This window comes from Balaenoptera physalus (assembly GCF_965194825.1).
Source record: "Balaenoptera physalus genome assembly, chromosome: 2".
NCBI lineage: Eukaryota > Metazoa > Chordata > Mammalia > Artiodactyla > Balaenopteridae > Balaenoptera > Balaenoptera physalus.
Genome location: NC_138883.1, coordinates 6,368,867 through 6,388,251, shown reverse-complemented (window position 1 = coordinate 6,388,251; position 19,385 = coordinate 6,368,867).

Here is a 19,385-nt window from a genome sequence, read left to right as displayed (position 1 = left end):
CAGGGTGTGCAAGATGACAAAGGCCCAGCCCCTTCCTGCAGGAAGTCCTGGTCTGGAGGGAAGAGAATGGCACAGAAATGAGGGACGGCAAAAAACTACTCCTCCCAAACGTGTCCTCCCCTACGTGCCTTTAAACAGCCACCATCAGGAATGCAACTTGGTGCAGCCACTGCAGAAAACAGTATGGAGATTCCTCAAAAACTAAAAATAGAGCTACCATATGATCCAGCAATCCCACTCCTGGACATTTATCCAGAGAAAAACATAATTTGAAAAGATACATGCACCCCAATGTTCATTGCAGCACTATTCACAATAGCCAGGACATGGACGCAACCTAAATGTCCATCAACAGAGGAATGGATAAAGAAGATGTGGTACATATATACAATGGAATATTAGCCATAAAAAGGAACGAAATAATGCCATTTGCAGCAACATGGATGAAGCTAGAGATGATCATACTAAGTGAAGTAAGTCAGACAGAGAAAGACAAATATCGTATAATAGCTCTTATATGTGGAATCTAAAATAATGATACAAATGAACTTATTTACAAAACAGAAATAGACTCACAGACAGAAAACAAACTTATGGCTACCAAAGGGGAAAGGAAGTGGGGAGGGATAAATTCAGAGTTTGGAGATATTAGCAGATATTATATATAAAATAGATAAACAACAAGGTCCTACTGTATAGCACAGGAAACTATATTCAATATCTTGTAATAACCTATAATGGAAAAGAATCTGAAAAAATTCATATATATACATATATATATATGAATCACTTTGCTATACACCAGAAACTAACATCACATTGTAAATCAGCTATACTTCAATTTAAAAAATAACTAAATTAACTGCCACCATCCACCCAGTTGGGAAGGTCCAGCCCTGGTGTCACACCTGAATCTTCTATCTCCAGCACTGTCCACTTCCAAGCCAGAGGGACCCAGCCAACCTCCGGAATAGATTTCTATTCCTGCTGCCCCGCACCTTCTCTACCTCCCAGCCCGCACCTTCGTCAGGGCCACCAGCGTCTCTCACCTGGGCTCCCTGCTGCCATCCCCCACACCAGCCTCCAAGAAACCTCTCAGAGTTTGCAGTCAGATCCCCTCCAGCCTCTGACCCTTCAGTGACTTCCCAACACTCATGCAACAACATGGAAACCCCCTGCACACATGCTCAGCCCCTACCCCCCCCCTGCACCCAACTCATGGCTCCCCGCACTCACAAGGCTCAGTCACCCATACCCCTCGACTGTGCCGGTTCCGGCTCTTCTCACCCATGGCCTCCACCCTTCCCAATCCCCCAGCCTGGGTGCCTTTTCTGGGCTCTCCAATCTGCCTGATCCTTCTGACCTCTCGGACCCTCCATCAGTGGGCTTCTTCTCCTTGAAGAAGCCTCCCCTGCCCATCCCTACGTGAAGGAAATATTTATCCTAGCATCTTTTTCATGTCATAATGATCATTATCACACTTTGGGAGGGGAGTTTATTTGTGTGTGTGTGTGTGTGTGTGTGTGTGTGTCTTCCTCACTAGACTAGAAGCTCCTTGAGGGCAGGAACATGGTTTGATTTTACAGTCCAGGGGTGTTTAGAACAGTAATAGTAATAGAATCTTGGAACTGAGAGGGAACTCACCCAGTTATTTTGTTCCTTTTTATGGCATGAGCCACACGAATCCCTCTGCAGCTCCTTAGAAGCAGCTGAACATCATCTGCTTGGCTGCTTCCCATGACAAGGAACTCATGCTCTCTCAAGACAGCTGACCCCATCCTTGAATGACTTTGATTATTAAAAAGGTCTTCCTCATCTGGAGCCAAAATTTATATTCTGCAGTTTCTGCTCCCTGGTACTCAAACTGTCCTTTAGGGCCTTTCAGAATAAGCTGCTTCTCTACCCACTTCAGTGGCACTCCAGGTGTTTGAAGACAGTGAGCTAGTTCCTCTTGAGTTTTCTCAAAGGGAATATCTCAGGTCCTCTAACTCTTCCTCATATAACTTCTTTTGGAAATCTTGAACACCCTTGGCCACATTCCCCTGTACCTGCTTATGTTTCATTACAACATCTTAACTGGCCAAAGCCAACAGTCCAGTCATGGTCTGAGTAGTATAAAGTTGAATTTTCACCTCCCTCATCCTAAGTACTATACTACTGTTATTGCAACCAAACCATAAACTGCTTTGGTGCATGTCTGTAGTTAGGTTTCCAAGAAGTGACCCTGAGGTGAAGATTCATGGGCTAGGGATTTACTACAGGAATCTCCCAGGAGAAACTAGCAAGAGAGTAAGGGAAGGAACCCAGCAAGGCTGGGAAGCCCCATGAAGGGCAGCTCCAGACTGACCCTGAAGGGGGTTCTCAACTCTGACACCAGTCTGTCATTGGCTAAGGAAACCCCAGCGTGTTGTAACCTCCCAGGCTGTTCCTATTCTCTTCCTGGGATGTCAAGGCAGCTCCAATAGCCTGAGGGCAGTCCCCAAAGAGCCGCACAGTTGCAGCAGGTCAGAAGCCAAAGCATATGGAAGCAAAGGGAAGGGTGGGTCTGAAGGATGCAAGCAGGGCATCAACAAGGTCCACCCTGGAGGGCCGCCCAGCTTATATCTCCCAATTGTCCATCCACCCCCCTCAGTCTTTTTCTCACAAATTCCCCCTAAGCTCCCCATTTTTAGTCTGTTCCTGTGCTGTTTTAATTTTAGACACAAGTACATGACCACATGTTCGTCCTTGCATCTTTTAAATTTCAGTGCCTGCTTTAGCGAGTCAAGATAACATTGAACCTTGTTTCTATCATCTGGTATATTCATTATCCTCCCAGCTTTGTCCCATCTGCAAATCTGATTCAGATTCAACTACCTTGTATTGAATGTCTACTATTTGCACAACACTACATTTAGCCTTTCTTTTATGTATGTATATCTTTATTTGAGATGTGACCCTCCCGGTCTCCCTCTGAGTCCATGAAGGAACATTACCCTTTGTGACTCAGAACCTACCTTTGACCACAGCTGATCCAAGGTCAGGCAACCAGAAGAGGAGCCCACCCAGGACAAAAACACACCACAAAGAAATCATGAGGAATTGTTAAAGGATTTAAACACCCAGCACGGGGACTTCCCTGGCAGTCCAGTGGTTAAGGCTCTTCACTCTCAATGCATGGGACACAACGTCAATCCCTGGTTGGGGAACTAAGATCCCACATGCTGCACGGTGCAGCCAAAATAGTAATAATAATAATAATAATAATAATAATAATAATAATAATAATAAACATCTAACATGATCTGTAAGATAAAGATGCTACTCAATCCAATAGGAAGCATAGCATAGGTACTAGAGACCATAAGAAGTGGTGAGACCTTTCTCCAACAGAGAATGGCCTTCTGGAAAGCCTGTGATGATGGAATTTCAACAGTGATGCAAACTAGTTGCATGGGAGATAGGCAGCCTCTTTGCCATCTCTCCAATGTGATTTTTCCATCCATAAAATGAGGATAATATTAATCGTGCCTACTTTATAGGGTCGTCCTGAGGACTAGATGAGACAATTGCTTTGTGAAAGATGCTGTAAAGACCCTGAAATGCTCTGTGTGCACAGCGGGCAGTGATAACAATGTAACTGACATTTCCTACTTCTACCTGAGTCACGGGCTCTCTTACTCTATTTTAAATTTCCTTTTCTGAGGCCAGTTTTTTTAAATGTCCCCTTAATAACTGGTTTTGAATTCAAATAAGAGAAAGGAAACAAGTGGATAAATTTAGAACAAAAAAAAAAGAAAAAAAAAAAAAAGGATTGTTTAACCCTGGATTACAATCATGAAGTTGTCAAACAAATCCCATGTCATAGCCTCTGACAGACCCCACGTTAATTTCTAAGGTCAGTGTCAAAAACAACAACTTTCTAATGAGGCTAAAAACATGTAATAATTCTCCAGGCAATTAAATGAATATCATCTGCTTTATCTCACCCTGAATTTGTCATTTTCAACATTTCTTCTTAAGGGTAGAATAACTCTGTTGGATCCGATGATATTTCCCCCAATTGGATGGTATCCCAAAAGTCACAGGACCATAGAATCTCAGCGAGGACATAAGATGTCATCTAGTCTGAATCTCTCATTTCAGGATGGAGCATTTTGGATGCAGAGAGAGGAAGGGGACTGCCCGTGGCCACAGTGGCAGAACCAGGGCTAGAACCTACACATGCGTTGTAGATCTTTTATGAATTGAAAAGGCAGTGACCTGGATAAGCACAGGGTTTAAAGCTACTTCAAGGCAATTCAAAAGCTCTCTGGGCAAGGTGCTCAGCCCTCTAACAGCCTGTGGCCTTCACTTGTGAATCAGAAGGAAGTGAATGCCAAAGCAACCTTGAAAAAGAAGAACAAAGTTAAAGGGCTCATGCTTCCTGATTTCAAAACTTACTACAGCATTACAGTAATCAAGACAGTGTGGTACTGGCACAGGGATAAACATATATATATCAATGGACTAGAAATGAGAACCCTGAATAAAGCCTTTCATTTACGGACAATTGGTTTTTTACAATCAACTTGAGAAAAAATAGTCTTTTCCCCAAATAATGCTGGGACAACTGTATATCCACATGCAAAAGAATGAAGTTGGACCCCTTTCCGCACACATATACAAAAATCAACTCCAAAATGGATCAAAAAACTAAATGTAAGGGCTAAAATTATAAAACTTTTAGAAGGAAATGTCAATGTAGATCTTTGTGAGCTTAGGTTAAGCAATGTTTTCTTAGATATGACAACAAAAGCACAAAAACAAAGGCACAAAAGCACAAACAACAATAGGAAAAAAGTAGATAAACTGGACTTCATCTAAATTTAAAACTTTTATGCTTCATAGGATATCATCAAAAATTGGAAAGGCAGCCCACAGAATGGGAAACATTATTTACAAATCACATATTTGATAAGGGATTTTAATCCAGAACATACAACTCACTCTTACAACTCCATAATAAAAACATACATAACCTAACTTAAAAATGAGCGAAGGATCTAAACAGACATTTCTCCAGAGAAAATATACAAATGACCAATAAGAACATGAAAAACTGCTCAATATTGTTAGTCATCAGGGAATGCAAATCAATACTACAATGCAACACCACTTCACACACACTAGGATGGCTGGAATCAAATGGATGAATAATAACAATTGTAGAGGAGGATACAGAGAACTCCCATCATGGGTGGAAACGTAAAACAGAGCAGCCCCTTTGGAAAAGAGTTTGATGCTCTCTCAGAATATTAAACACAGAGTTACTGTAGGACTCAACAATTCTACTCCTAGGTATACACCCAAGAGAAATGAAAACATACGTTCTCACAAAGCTTGTACATGAATGTTCATAGAAGCATTATTCATTGCCCATATTTCAAAAGTGGAAACACTCAAACGTCCATCACCTGATGAATGGATGAATAAAATGTGGTGTAGCCACAAAATGGAATATTATTTAGCAAAAAAAGGAATGAAGTTGTGATACATGCTACAACATGGATGAATCTTGAAAACATTATGCTAAATGAAAGAAGCCAGTCACATAAAGCCTCATATTGTATGATTCCACTTTTTTTGAAATGGCAAAAACAGGCAAATCCATACAGACAGAAATAGATTAATAGTTGCCAACAGTTGGCAACAGGAGATGAGGGCTGTTAATAGGATAGAGTTTCTTTTTGGAGCAGTAAAAGTGTTCCAAATTGAGATTGTGATGATGATTGTACAACTTTGTAAATATACTAAAACTCATTGAACTCTACATGTCAAATGAGTGAACTTTATGTATGTGAATTATACCTCAAAAAGTTCTTTTTAAAAGGAAAGGGATAAATTTAAACATTCATTTATTCATGATTCAATGTTCATTGAATGACTGCTATGTTCTAGGTTCTGGGATACAATAATGAATCCACCCTATATTCTATTGGATGATATAGACAGGAAGCAGTAAACAAACTATGTGGGCCAAATCCCACCTATTGTCTGTTTCTGTAAATAAAGTTTTATTGAAACACAGCCATGTTCATCCATCTATGTATTGTCTGTGGAGATTTTCCTACCACAGTGGCAAGATGACCACAACTACAGTCTGTGGGCCAAATCCTGCCCATTGTCTATTTCTGTAAATAAAGTTTTATTTAAACACAGCCATGTTCATCCATCTATGTATTGTCTGTGGAGGTTTTCCTACCACAATGGCAGAGACCATATAGCCCACAAAGCTGAAAATATTTGCAGGCAGGCTTTGTTTTATTGCACTTCACAAATACTGCATGTATTGTAAATTGAAGTTTTGTGGCAACCCTGTATCTAGCAAGTCTATTGCTGCTGTTTTTCCACCAGCATTTGCTCACTTCATGTCTCTGTGTTTTAGTAATTCTTGCCATATTTCAAACTTTTTCATTATTATTATATTTGTTATGGTGATCTGCGATCAGTGATCTTTGATGTTACTATCGTAACTGCAGATGTGGTGGAAACAGCAAGAGAACTAGAATTAGAAGTGGAGTTTGAAGATGTGACTGAATTGCTGCAATCTCTTGATAAAGCTTTAATGGATGGATGAGCAAAGAGAGTGGTTTCTTGAGATGGAAACTACTCCTGGTGAAGATGCTGTGAAGATTGTTGAAATGACAACAAAGGATTTAGAATATTCCATAAACTTAGTTGATAAAGCAGAGGCAGGGTTTGAGACTATTGACTCCAATTTTGAAAGAAGTTCTACTGTGGGTAAAATGCTATCACACAGCATTGCCTGCAACAGAGAAATTGTTCATGAAAGAAAGAGTCACTCGATGCAGCAAACTTCATCGTTGTCTTACTTTAAGAAATTGTCACAGCCACCCCAATCTTCAGCAACTACCACCCTGATCAGCCAGCGACCATCAACGTGGAGACCAGACCCGCCTCCAGCAAAAAGATTATGATTCACTGAAGGCTCAGGTGATGGTCACCATTTTTTAGCAATAAAGTATTTTTAATGAAGGTATATACATTGTTTTCTTAGACATAATGCTATTTCCCATGTAACAGACTACAGTATTATGTAAACATAACTTTTAATGCACTGGGAAACCAAACTACTCTTGTGACTTACTTTATTGCACTATTCACTTTGCTGCAGCCACCTGGTACCAAACCTGCAGTATCTCCAAGGTCTGCCTGAACTATCTGTCCCTTTATAGAAAGTTTGCCAGCCCTTGTAGTAGAGTATCAGGTAAAGATAGGCGTTACAAGTTCACATAAAGCAGGGTAAATGATAAGAAGTGGCTGGAGCTGCTATTTTAGGTAGGGGAAGAGAGAGGACTTTCTAAGAAGGTGGCATTGGAGACCCGAAATGAGGGGATGGAGCGAATCATGTGACCCTCTGTGTGAAAAGTGTTCCAGGAAGAGGGAACAGAAAGTGAAACTTTCTGGCCCAATGCGGGCCAGTATAGCAAGACTGTGTCCCGGGAGCCAAATGAGCTACAGGAGCCAAATGGGGATGAGTCACAGCTGGGAGCAACCTCCCCCAGATGGACGAGCCCATGACACCACCCAAGCCAGGAGATGGTAATGGCTGAGATAATTTCAGACACTCATAGGAAAGCAGACACATTTTACTTTGAGATGGGAGAGACTCTGAACCAAAAGAATCACCAACAGCCATTCATGAGAAGTCTGTTGGATAAAGCTATGCTTTAAAAAAAACCATCAAGATCAACCCCACTACTCAGTCAGGACCGTGGAAACTACCAAGGACCATGTAAGGAGTGCTGCAGGGTGAGGCACAGCAATGGCCATGGAGAACCTAAGTTAGAAAAGTAACTTTGTCATTTACTGGCTGTGTGATACAGGAATGGATTTATTTATATATGTTCTTATAATGGGGACTTATTATCTTACCTCAGGTAAGGCACCTGCCCTTTCTGAGTCCCAACTTCCTCAGATATGAATGATAATATCCACTTCCCAATATATACAATTGCCCATCTTGAGACCCAACGTGACTGACTCCTCCGTCTGTGCTGTGGAAGCTGAAAAGGAATGATCGTCAGGGTAGCTGACAGTTTACACTCTTGAAGGCAACTCCTCTTGAGTCCCACAAGTCTCCAAAGTCAATTGACAAATAAACGCCCCAAGTAGAGTCAAGGGTGCGCTCTCCTGCCTAATCTAGGATAAGAAAAACACAAATATCATCACTTCACATCTGCAAGCCTCGAAAAATAAAATAAATTAATGCTCTGTAGGACACACTGAAAACTCCAATTGCATGTTTGCAAAGTCACTTTGGAGACAATGTCCAGAACGTTTCAGAAAAACGTCTGGATCCTTGTGTCATTTCAAGGTATGGCCGTGCACTCTTTCCTATTGATCTAATACAGATTTGGGAGAATGAGAACGCCACCCTGCAGGCATTGCACCCACCTAAATGGACCTGGTGACATTACAGCACAGGAGATCTGCAGGGTGACGCTTGCATTTGTGAGTGAGCAAAGGGTTCGCCTCTCGTTGGGCAATTGGCATTTCAGAGACGCGCACCCTGCAGTTATTTTAACAGCCATGAAGTTCACTGCTGCTGAGATGAAGAGGCTAGAGGGAATTGCTCTGTCCATTCTGCCTTGAAGAACTCTTTGGCGCCAAGGTCTCCAGAGATTAACCCAACCCCCTTCAGCAAATGGCATCACCACAAAATCCAATCTGACTCCGAGGGCCTCCTTCCTGCTCCAACAGAGAACAGCTGCATTCATCATTGGAAATTCTCCCCAACCTAAAGGATCGTGTCTCCTCCTGCTAACTTGCCTTCCACAAATCCACGATCCACTGGGAATCACGAGATCCAGGACGTATCCAGCTCATTCTCGTCGCCAGGCCGAAAACATTTTCTAAAGTGAAGGAATTCTTTGCCCAAAGGAAACCTTGAGTAGAATGCATCTGACCTGGGGATATAAGACAGATACAAATAGAGATGCTCTGGATAAATTGGTGGGTGTGGGCTTTCACCCCTGCCCCACAAGTCTATGTTCCTCCCACTTCACTCCAGGGTCTATTGAGCACACACACCACCCATCCCCCGCCCCCTGCCCCGCCCCAGGGATCCAGAAAGCACAATTTGAAAACTACAGTCAAACCTAATTCTTTCATTTTACAGATGGGAAAACTGAGACCCAGGGAAGGAAAATGTCTTGCTCAAAGGCAATGGCAATATCTGGTCCAGGTCCCGGTTCCATTCGTTGAGGAGTTGGCAAATATTTTCTGTAAAGGGACAGATGATGAATATTTTCAGCTTTGAGGACACATGGTCTCCACCACCACTGTAGTGCAAAAGAAGTCATCAACAATATATAAACTAGTGGGCATGGTTGTGTTCCAATCAAACTCTACAAAAACAAGTGATAATTCCTACACCCATGTTTATAGCGACATTATTCACAGTAGCCAAAGGTGGAAGCAACCCAAGTGTCCCTAGAAGGATGAATGGTTAAACAATATGTGGCCTATCCATAAAACTGAATATTATTCAGCCTTAAAAAGAAAAAAAATTCTGATGATAATGGATGAACTTTGAGGACATTATGCTAAGTGAAATAAACCAGACACAAAAGGACAAATACTGTAGGATTCCACTTATAAAACGTACCTAGAGCAGGAAATTCATAGAGACTGAAAGTAGAATGGTGGTTGCCAGGGGCTGGGGGAGGGGGAATGAGGATTTAGAGTTTAATAGGTACAGAGTTTCAGTTTGGAAAGATGAAAAGTTCTGGAGGTGCATGGTGGGGATGGTAGCACAATGTAATGTAACTACACCACTGAACTGTACACTGGCAAATGGTTAAGATGGAAAATTTTTATGTGTATTTTATCACAATAAAAAAATAACAATTAAAAAAAAGTGATGGGCCAGATTTGGCCCATGGACTGTAGTGTACCAATCCCTGTGACAGTTCAGGCTACTTGTCTCTGGACAGAAAGGTGATCAGACAGCAGATAACACCGAGGATCATGGCTGTGCCAGGGGAGTGGGATGGGTAGCCATTGACCTTTAAAGTAGCTGCCATCCATTGAATCAAGAGGTCAGTTGTGGGTCAAATAAAGTTAGACAGTGGCTAGAACCATCCACTTTCACCCACTCTGGCCACAGCCAGACTAAAGCCAGCAGTTTTCATGGCCTGGCAGAGTAATCAGAAATCAGGTTTCTCATCAGGCTAAGTGAGATTTGCATTTTCCATCCAAAAACCACCACTCAATGGCAGTATGCTTTTGGGCAAGGATCTAGCACTCTGAGCCTCAGTTTCTCCATCTATAAAATGAATTTCTTGTACCATATGATCTCTTAAGTTAGATAATAAACCTACTGTGCCAAGTTATGCTAACATTTATGTTATAAAAAAATACATGCAGGGACATCCCTGGTGGTCCAGTGGTAAAGAATCCTCCTTCCAATACAGGGGACACAGGTTTGATTCCTGGTCAGGGAACTAAGATCCCACATGCCATGGAGCCCACAACAACAGAGCGCACACGCCTTGGAGCCTGTGCACCACAATTAGAGAGAGAAAACCCACATGCCACAACTAAAGAGAAGCCCGCGCAATGCAATGAAGAGCCTACCTGACGCAACAAAAGATCTCACATGTCGCAAATAAGACCTGATGCAGCCAAAAAAAAAAAAAAGAAAATAAATAAATAAATAAATAAAATAATTTTTTTTAAAATATGTGCAAAGAAACTACTACATGATAAAAGCTCGATAAGGGTGATCTAATTTCTTTCTGTTTGGGGGCCTTAAATTATCAATAACTAAAGAGTAGAGGACTTTTCCCTGAAGGGAAAAGAAAAACAATTAAAAAAAAAAAAAGGGCAGAAGAATCTCCAAAGAACTGTCATGGCTGCTGAGATGGAGCCATTTCTAGGAGTATAGAGAAAGATGGTGAACCTTGAATGTCGTGCAAAGATACTGGTTGTTATTATCAGCAAAACACATGAAAATTTCTCCCTGAGAACAAAAAAATTTTTTTCAGCTCAGAAAATGTGGTCAGTCAAAAGAGAGAGAAGTTTAAGTATCTGCCTGCTTCCTTTTTATTATGGACTAAATATTTGTGTTTCCCTAAATTCATATGTTGAAGCCTTAATCTCCAATGTGCTGGTATTTGGAGGTGGGGCTTTGGGGAGGTAATTAGGATTAGATGAGGTCATGAGGGTGGGGCCTTCATGATAGGATTAGTGGCCTTATAGGAAGAAGAAAGAGATAACTCTCTCTCCTCCATGTGAGGACACAGTAAGAAGGCAACTGTCTACAAGACAGGAAGAGTGCCCTCACCAGCACCCAACCATGTTGGCACCCTGATCTAGAATGCTCTGCCTCCAGAAATGTAAGAAAATAAATTTCTGTTGTTTAAGCTACCTGGTCTATGATATTTTATGTCAGTCTGAGCAGACTAAGGCACTCTCCCTGCCCAGAGTTTTAAAAAATATGTATTTCAATAGCCAATTCCAGGGCCCCTGAAGATTATTTCAATTCCCCTTCAGCTATAGAGACTTAGAGATAATGGTCAAGCAAACATGGAATTAGGGAGGTTTTAGCATCTCTGCCATGAGCCAGGCTGTCAGAGAGAGGGCAGATGCTAGGACAGGAGTATCTCAGACTGGGTTGCCCCAGGAACAGACCCAGTAGGAGAGAGAGGTAAGTGAGGCAGGGAAGAAAAGACATTCATGAAAAGGTTGTTATTAAGTCAGTTACCACTGTGGGCAACTAGCACTTAATCCTACTGGGAAACTGTGGGATCCAATGTAGAACACGTTCCTCAGAGCTACCCCAGATACAGTGAGAGAGCTGGGGTATTTATACCCCCATGATGTCAGTCATTGTGGAGGTGGGTGGGTACCAATAGCAACACTGCAATGAAACAGTGGTGTTGCCTCCTGTTCATTTTATTTTTATACTTATTTCTTTTGAATACATTGCAATAGGGGAAGATCCTCTCTTCAAACTTACAAAGCCAAAGACTCCAAAGGATAAGACCAAAAAGCAGAGAAATGATAAATAGTCAATTAACTAATTATTAATTCATTTAATGATTACTTGCAGAACCCAACCATTAATCTAAGACTGAGGACTCACACTGGACTTGTGCTCATCTCCCTGACCCTCCGTGTCCAACCTGCTCCAGAACTTGGGCATTCAATCTCCTTCTTTTCTTTCCCATTCACTGCCGCCTCTCCATCCTCATGGGCCTTAGTCATGTCCTAACCAGTCTCCCTGCCTCTCTTCTTCCCTATCCCTACCCTGCGACCACCAGAGAGACCTTTAAAAACCATGCATGTTATCAATTGTTCCCTGGCTTCACACTCTGATGGGGATGCGGGGCAATATCCCATAGCCCTCCCAACTGACCCCAGCCCAGCACTCAGCTCCTGCCCCGTGGTTCTAGCCCCACCGACCTGCAGGTGGCCCCTGTTCCCAACTCTTTCACCCCTTCACACTGCTGGTTCACTGTATCCCTCTGTCTGGATTTTCTTCCCTCTTCTTCCCTCCTCTCTTCACCCTGGAGGGCACAGCTCAGACATTGCCTCCTCCAAGAAGCCCCTCTGGGTTCCTACAATATCCATGCCATGTCCAGCACTGCACTTAGGAAATCATATTTTGACAGTTCTGGAGGATTCTGGTGCTCCCCTGGGTGATCACAGGAATCCCACCTTCTCACGCCTGAATCCCAGCCGCTGGTCCAAGTCTTGACCTCCAGCAGTGGTCCTGTCTCTGTGTCTGCAAAATACTCTCTGTCCCTGTATTCTAGCTTTGTTTTTCCCCTTTCCTTGCTGAGGGTGGGGGAAGACATGTCTCTTTCTGCCAGGACAAAAAGTAGAGACGCATATTTGCTGGTCACCTCTTTGAGTGCTCTTGTGGTACTTGGAAAGGAAATGATTCTGTCCCTAGCTAAATGTGAGACTCATTTAGCTAAACTTTGCTGCCTCCCAGGGACTTCCAGAGCTGGCCTGAGCAAACCAGACCCAGCTCTGAGCACTTCCAGCCGAGGGCCAGTCTTGAGGGCATGGGGGCTGGCTGTGGGGAGGCTCAGGCAGGCCGGTCCACCATACCTGCACACCACAGAGGCGACCACAGGCTGCAGGGCTAGTTGTAAACACGCAGGTGGCAGGACGACGGCCACAGCAGAAGCCGTCGGGCCTGCTCTGGGGCTCCGCCTCCCAAACCAGTAAAGCTACATGCACATCCCTGTGTAGACTCAGCCAGAGGTCAGGCCCCCTCTCCCGGCACCTTCGGGGTAGGGGGGTATGGAGGTACCAAGAACAGGGCCCCATCCTTTCTGCTTTCCTTCCTCCTTCCTTTCCTTTTCCTTCTTTTCTTCCTTCAATAAATATAAATGTTTAGTCAGCCCAGCCCTGGCAGGCCCTGGGACACACAAAGCAAAATATTTTGATCCCATAAATAATTTCTTTTCACTCTACCTTGATAACATGAATACAGCCACACCCTGTTTTCGGCTCAGGGGATGTACTGGTGAGAAGGACAGATACACTCTTTGCTCTCATGGAGCTTAGAATGTGAGTGACAGGCAGAGTCAGACAGTACTCAAATAATCCCACAAATAAACATGGAGCTACAACCGTGGTATGTGCTGAGAAGGGGAAGGGGATGGGGTTAAGGGACAGAAGGACAGCAACAACAGTAATAATAACAGCCATAGGTATACAGCCCTTACCCTGTGCTGGGTGCTGCTCCAAGAGCTTGATCAGTATTTCTTCACAACCACCCTAAGAACTAGGCACTCCTATCATCCCCCTTTTAAAACAGAAGCACAGAAAAGATAAGAAAATTTCCTAAGTTCACCCAGCCATGAAGGGGTGGGGCAGGGGTTCATCAAACACAGAAAGGCTCACTGAGGATGGACATTTGATCAGAGCATGGAAGGATGAGTAGGAGTTCATTGGTGGAAATCTGGGCCATTCCAGGCAGAGGAGATCCAGGGCAAAGGTCCTGGGGCAGGCACCAATGCAGGAGGGAAGTACTCTGAAAATCTAAAAATTGAGTAATGAGCCAATTACACCAAGTGATTGGGCTCCTTCTCTTGATTCTACATCCCTAGTAACTGTAGGTCTCCACTGGCTCTTCCATCATTGCACTGAGATACCATGGGTTTGTCCCTCTGCCTCTCCTCCAATGGCCAAGCTCCTTATGTGTTTGTGGGGGAGGGAACAGAAAAGACCCTCTTGTTTCACTTTGGATTTCCAGAGCCTAGCACATGCCTGACAAATAGTAAGTGCAGGAGAAATGTTTGCTGGAGTCGTGCATAGCCGCATGGCTGTCCCCCACGATATGGGGAGCTCTGGTGGATGGAGTAGGTGCAGACAGGGTGCATGATACGGCTCCTTCAGCTCCCCGACATCCCCCTCAAGGAGCTCACAGTTGAGGAAAGAGAGAGATTTATGAGACTAAATGCTATGCGGTGCCGTGGACTGGGTCCTAGAACACAAAATGTCCGGAAAAACTAGAACGTCCAAATAGAGTCTGTAGTTTAGTTCATGGGAATGCAGTTTTCTTAGTTATGACAAATGCACCACAGAGATGTGAGGTGATAACATTATAGGGAACTGAAACTGGATGAGGGGTTTATAGGATTTTCTGTAAATTCAAAAGTATTCCAAAATGAAAAGTGTATTTCACAAAATTGGGAGACAATTAGGAAAATTTGAACGTTGCATAGTTGCTACTATTAAGGAATCATTGTTTCTTTTTAGGCCTGATATTTGTATTAAGGCTCTGCTTCTCATTAAGCTCCTATCTGCTAAAAAGATACACTGAAGAATTTACTGATGCAATTATTTTGCTTCAAAAATCCTGAGTGGGTTAGGGTGGGGTGTAGCAGGAGAGGACTTATACAAATAACTTAAGGTTGTCCATAAGCTAATAATAATTGAAGCAAAAATGGGTACAGGGAGATTTATCTGTATGGGTTTGAAATTGTCTACAATAAAAAAATATTTTTTATGTTAACTCTATTAGATAAGCACCCACCTGGCAATGGGATTGCTGGATCATATGGTAGTAATTCATGAAATCAGAATCTCAAAGAGATATCCATACTCCTATGTTCATGGCAGCATTATTCACAATAAGCAAGATGTTGAAACAACTTAAATGTTCATCGACAGATGTTAATAAAGAAAATGGATAAAGAAGATATGATATATACTCAGCCTTAAAAAAGAAGGAAATCCTGCCACATGTAACAACATGGATGAACCTTGAGGAAATGATGCTAAATGAAATAAGCCAGACACAGGGAGCAAATACTGCAAGATCCCACTTATATGAAGTTTCTAAAACGGTCACACTCGTAGAAGCAAAGAACAGAATGGTGGATGACGGGGTGGGGAGGGGAAGGAGGAGGAGCTATCAATGGGTATAAAACTGTAGTTATACAAGATGGCTAAGTTCTAGAAATCTGCTGTACGACATTGTGCCTGTAGATAATAATACTGTACTACAGTATTATTACTACACATAAACATCTGTGAAGAGGGTAGAGCTCATATTAAATATTCTTAATATAATATAATACAATATTAGTATAAAATAAGCACTAGACCCAGGTTGTATGGGTTCGAAGTCTAACTCATGGCTATGATGTTTAACCTTTCTGAGGCTCAGTTTCTTCATCTGCAGAATGGCCTCATTAAAACACTACTCCATAGAAGAGGGAGGAACACTCCCAAACTCATTCTACCAGGCCACCATCACCCTGATACCAAAACCAGACAAAGATGTCACAAAGAAAGAAAACTACAGGCCAATATCACTGATGAACATAGATGTAAAAATCCTCAACAGGGGGCTTCCCTGGTGGTGCAGTGGTTGAGAGTCTGCCTGCTAATGCAGGGGACACGGGTTCGAGCCCTGGTCTGGGAGGATCCCACATGCCGCAGAGCAACTGGGCCCGTGAGCCACAACTACTGAGCCTGCGTGTCTGGAGCCTGTGCCCCGCACCGGGAGGGGCCGCGATAGTGAAAGGCCTGCGCACTGCAATGAAGAGTGGCCCCAGCACCGCGATGAAGAGTGTCCCCCGCTTGCCGCAACTAGAGAAAGCCCTCGCACGAAACGAAGACCCAACACAGCCATAAATAAATAAATAAATAAATAAATAAATAAATAAAATCCTCAACAAACCACTAGCAAACAGAATCCAACAGCACATTAAAAGATTCATACACCATGATCAAGTGGGGTTTATCCCAGGAATGCAAGGATTCGTCAATATATGCAGGTCAATCAATGTGATACACCATATTAACAAATTGAACGATAAAAACCATATGATCATCTCAATAGATGCAGAAAAAGCTTCTGACAAAGCTCAACACCGATTTATGAAAAAAAACCCTCCAGAAAGTAGGCATAGAGGGAACTTAACTCAACATAATAAAGACCATATATGACAAACCCACAGCCAACATCGTTCTCAATGGTGAAAAACTGAAACCATTTCCACTAAGATCAGGAACAAGACAAGGTTGCCCACTCTCACCACTATTATTTAACATAGTCATGGAGGTTTTAGCCACAGCAATCAGAGAAGAAAAAGAAACAAATGAATCCAAATCAGAAAAGAAGAAGTAAAACAGTCACTGTTTGCAGATGACATGATACTATACATAGACAATCCTAAAGATGCTACCAGAAAACTACTAAGCTGATCAATGAATTTGGTAAAGTAGCAGAATACAAAATTAATGCACAGAAATCTTTTCCATTCCTATACACTAATGATGAAAAACCTGAAAGAGAAATTAAGGAAACACTCCCATTTACCACTGCAACAAGAAGAATAAAATACCTAGGAATAAACCTACCTAAGGAGACAAAAGACCTGTATGCAGAAAACTACAAGACACTGATGAAAGAAATTAAAGATGATACTAACAGATGGAGAGATATACCATGTTCTTGGATTGGAAGAATCAACATTGTGAAAATAACTATACTACCCAGAGCAATCTACAGATTCAATGCAATCCCTATCAAACTACCAATGGCATTACTCACAGAACTACAATAAAAAAGTTCACAATTTGTATGGAAACACAAAAGACCCCCAAGAGCCAAAGCAACCTTGAGAAAGAAGAATGGAGCTGGAGGAATCAGGCTCCCTGACTTCAGACTATACTACAAAGCTACAGTAATCAAGACAATATGGCACTGGCACAAAAATAGAAATATGGATCAATGGAACAGGATAGAAAGCCCAGAGAAAAACCCATGCACATATGGTCACCTTATTTTTGATAAAGGAGGCAAGAATATACAATGGAGAAAAGACAGCCTCTTCAATAAGTGGTGCTGGGAAAACTAGACAGCTACATGTAAAAGAATGAAATTAGAACACCTCCTAACACCGTACACAAAAATAAACTCAAAATGCATTAAAGACCTAAATGTAAGGCCAGACACTACAAAACTCTTAGAGGAAAACATAGGCAGAACACTCTGTGACATAAATCACAGCAAGATCCTTTTTGACCCACTTCCTAGAGAAATGGAAATAAAAACAAAAATAAACAAAGGGACCTAATGAAACTTAAAAGCTCTTGCACAGCAAAGGAAACCATAAATAAGACAAAAAGACACCCCTCAGGATGGGAGAAAATATTTGCAAATGAAGCAACTGACAAAGGATTAATCTCCAAAATATACAAGCAGCTCATGCAGCTCAATATCACAAAAACAAACAACCCAATCCAAAAATGGGCAGAAGACCTAAATAGACATTTCTCCAAAGAAGATATACAGATTGCCAACAAACACATGAAAGAATGCTCAACATCACTAATCATTAGAGAAATGCAAATCTAAACTACAATGAAGTATCGCCTCACACCAGTCAGAATGGCCATCATCAAAAAATCTAGAAAGAATAAATGCTGGAGAGGGTGTGGAGAAAAGGGAACCCTCTTGCACTGTTGGTGGGAATGAAAATTGATACAGCCACTATGGAGTACAGTATGGAGGTTCCTTAGAAAACTAAAAATAGAACTACCATATGACCCAGCAATCCCACTACTTGTCATATACTCTGAGAAAACCATAATTCAAAAAGAGTCATTTACCACAGTGTTCATTGCAGCTCTATTTACAATAGCCAGGACATGGAAGCAACCTAAGTGTCCATTGACAGATGAATGGATAAAGAAGATGTGGCACATATATACAATGGAATATTACTCACATAAAAAGAAACGAAATTGAGTTATTTATAGTGAGGTGGATGGGCCTAGAGTCTGTCATACAGAAAGAAGTAAGTCAGAAAGAGAAAAACAAATACTGTATGCTAACACATATATATGGAATCTAAAAAAAAAAAAATGGTTATGAAGAACCTAGGGTCAGGACAGGAATAAAGACACAGACGTAGAGAATGGACTTGAGGACACGGGGAGGGGGAAGGGTAAGCTGGGATGAAGTGAGAGAGTGGAATGGACATATATACACTACCACATGTGAAATAGATAGCTAGTGGGAAGCAGCCGCATAGCACAGGGAGATCAGCTCAGTGTTTTGTGACCACCTAGAGGGTTGGGATAGGGAGGGTGGGAGGGATACGCAAGAGGGAGGAGATATGGGCATATATGCATAGCTGATTCACTTTGTTATAAAGCAGAAACTATGACACCATTGTAAAGCAATTATACTCCAATAAAGATGTTAAAAAAAAAAAAAAAAACACTACCCCATAGGGGCAGCGTGGGAATTAAGTCAGTGACTACAAGCCAAGCCCTGAGAACATGGCCTGGCATGTGCCCAGAGCTCCACAAACATTAGCTGTTGTTCCTAAAGTGAGTGTAGGGGTCGTGTTACTGTTATGCCATCGTGCTTGTTCAGGAAGCTGCCTATTCCAAGGCAGTGGAGCGTCCCGGGGAAGGGCTGGCTGAGGGTAGGGAAGCAGCTCTCTAAATCCAGGTCAATTTCAGAGCCGTGAAGACAGGCCTGTGGTGGGAAGTTCTGACGGAGCTGGCAGGCGAGCAAGCGGGGACTAGACTCCGGGGCCCTCCCACAACAGAGGAGGAAAGAACAGGGCGGAGCAGGTCTGTGTAGGAAAGAAGGGGGCAGAGGACAAACACAGGTGGGCCTTTGTCCCCTGAGAGGACTGAGGGACAGTGAGAGGGAGGCAGGACGGAGGATGCTGTGAGAGGACAAGTCAGCCAGCGGTGAGCACAGGGAGTGACAGGGAGATCCAGGCGGAGGAAAGCTCCAGAAGGGCAGAGAGGCCAGCAGGAGGGGGCAGCAGGCTGACCTCTGAAAGGGCCCTTCCAGGGAGAGACACAGGCAGGCAGCTGGCCTCCTCGTCCAGGTGTGCTGAGCA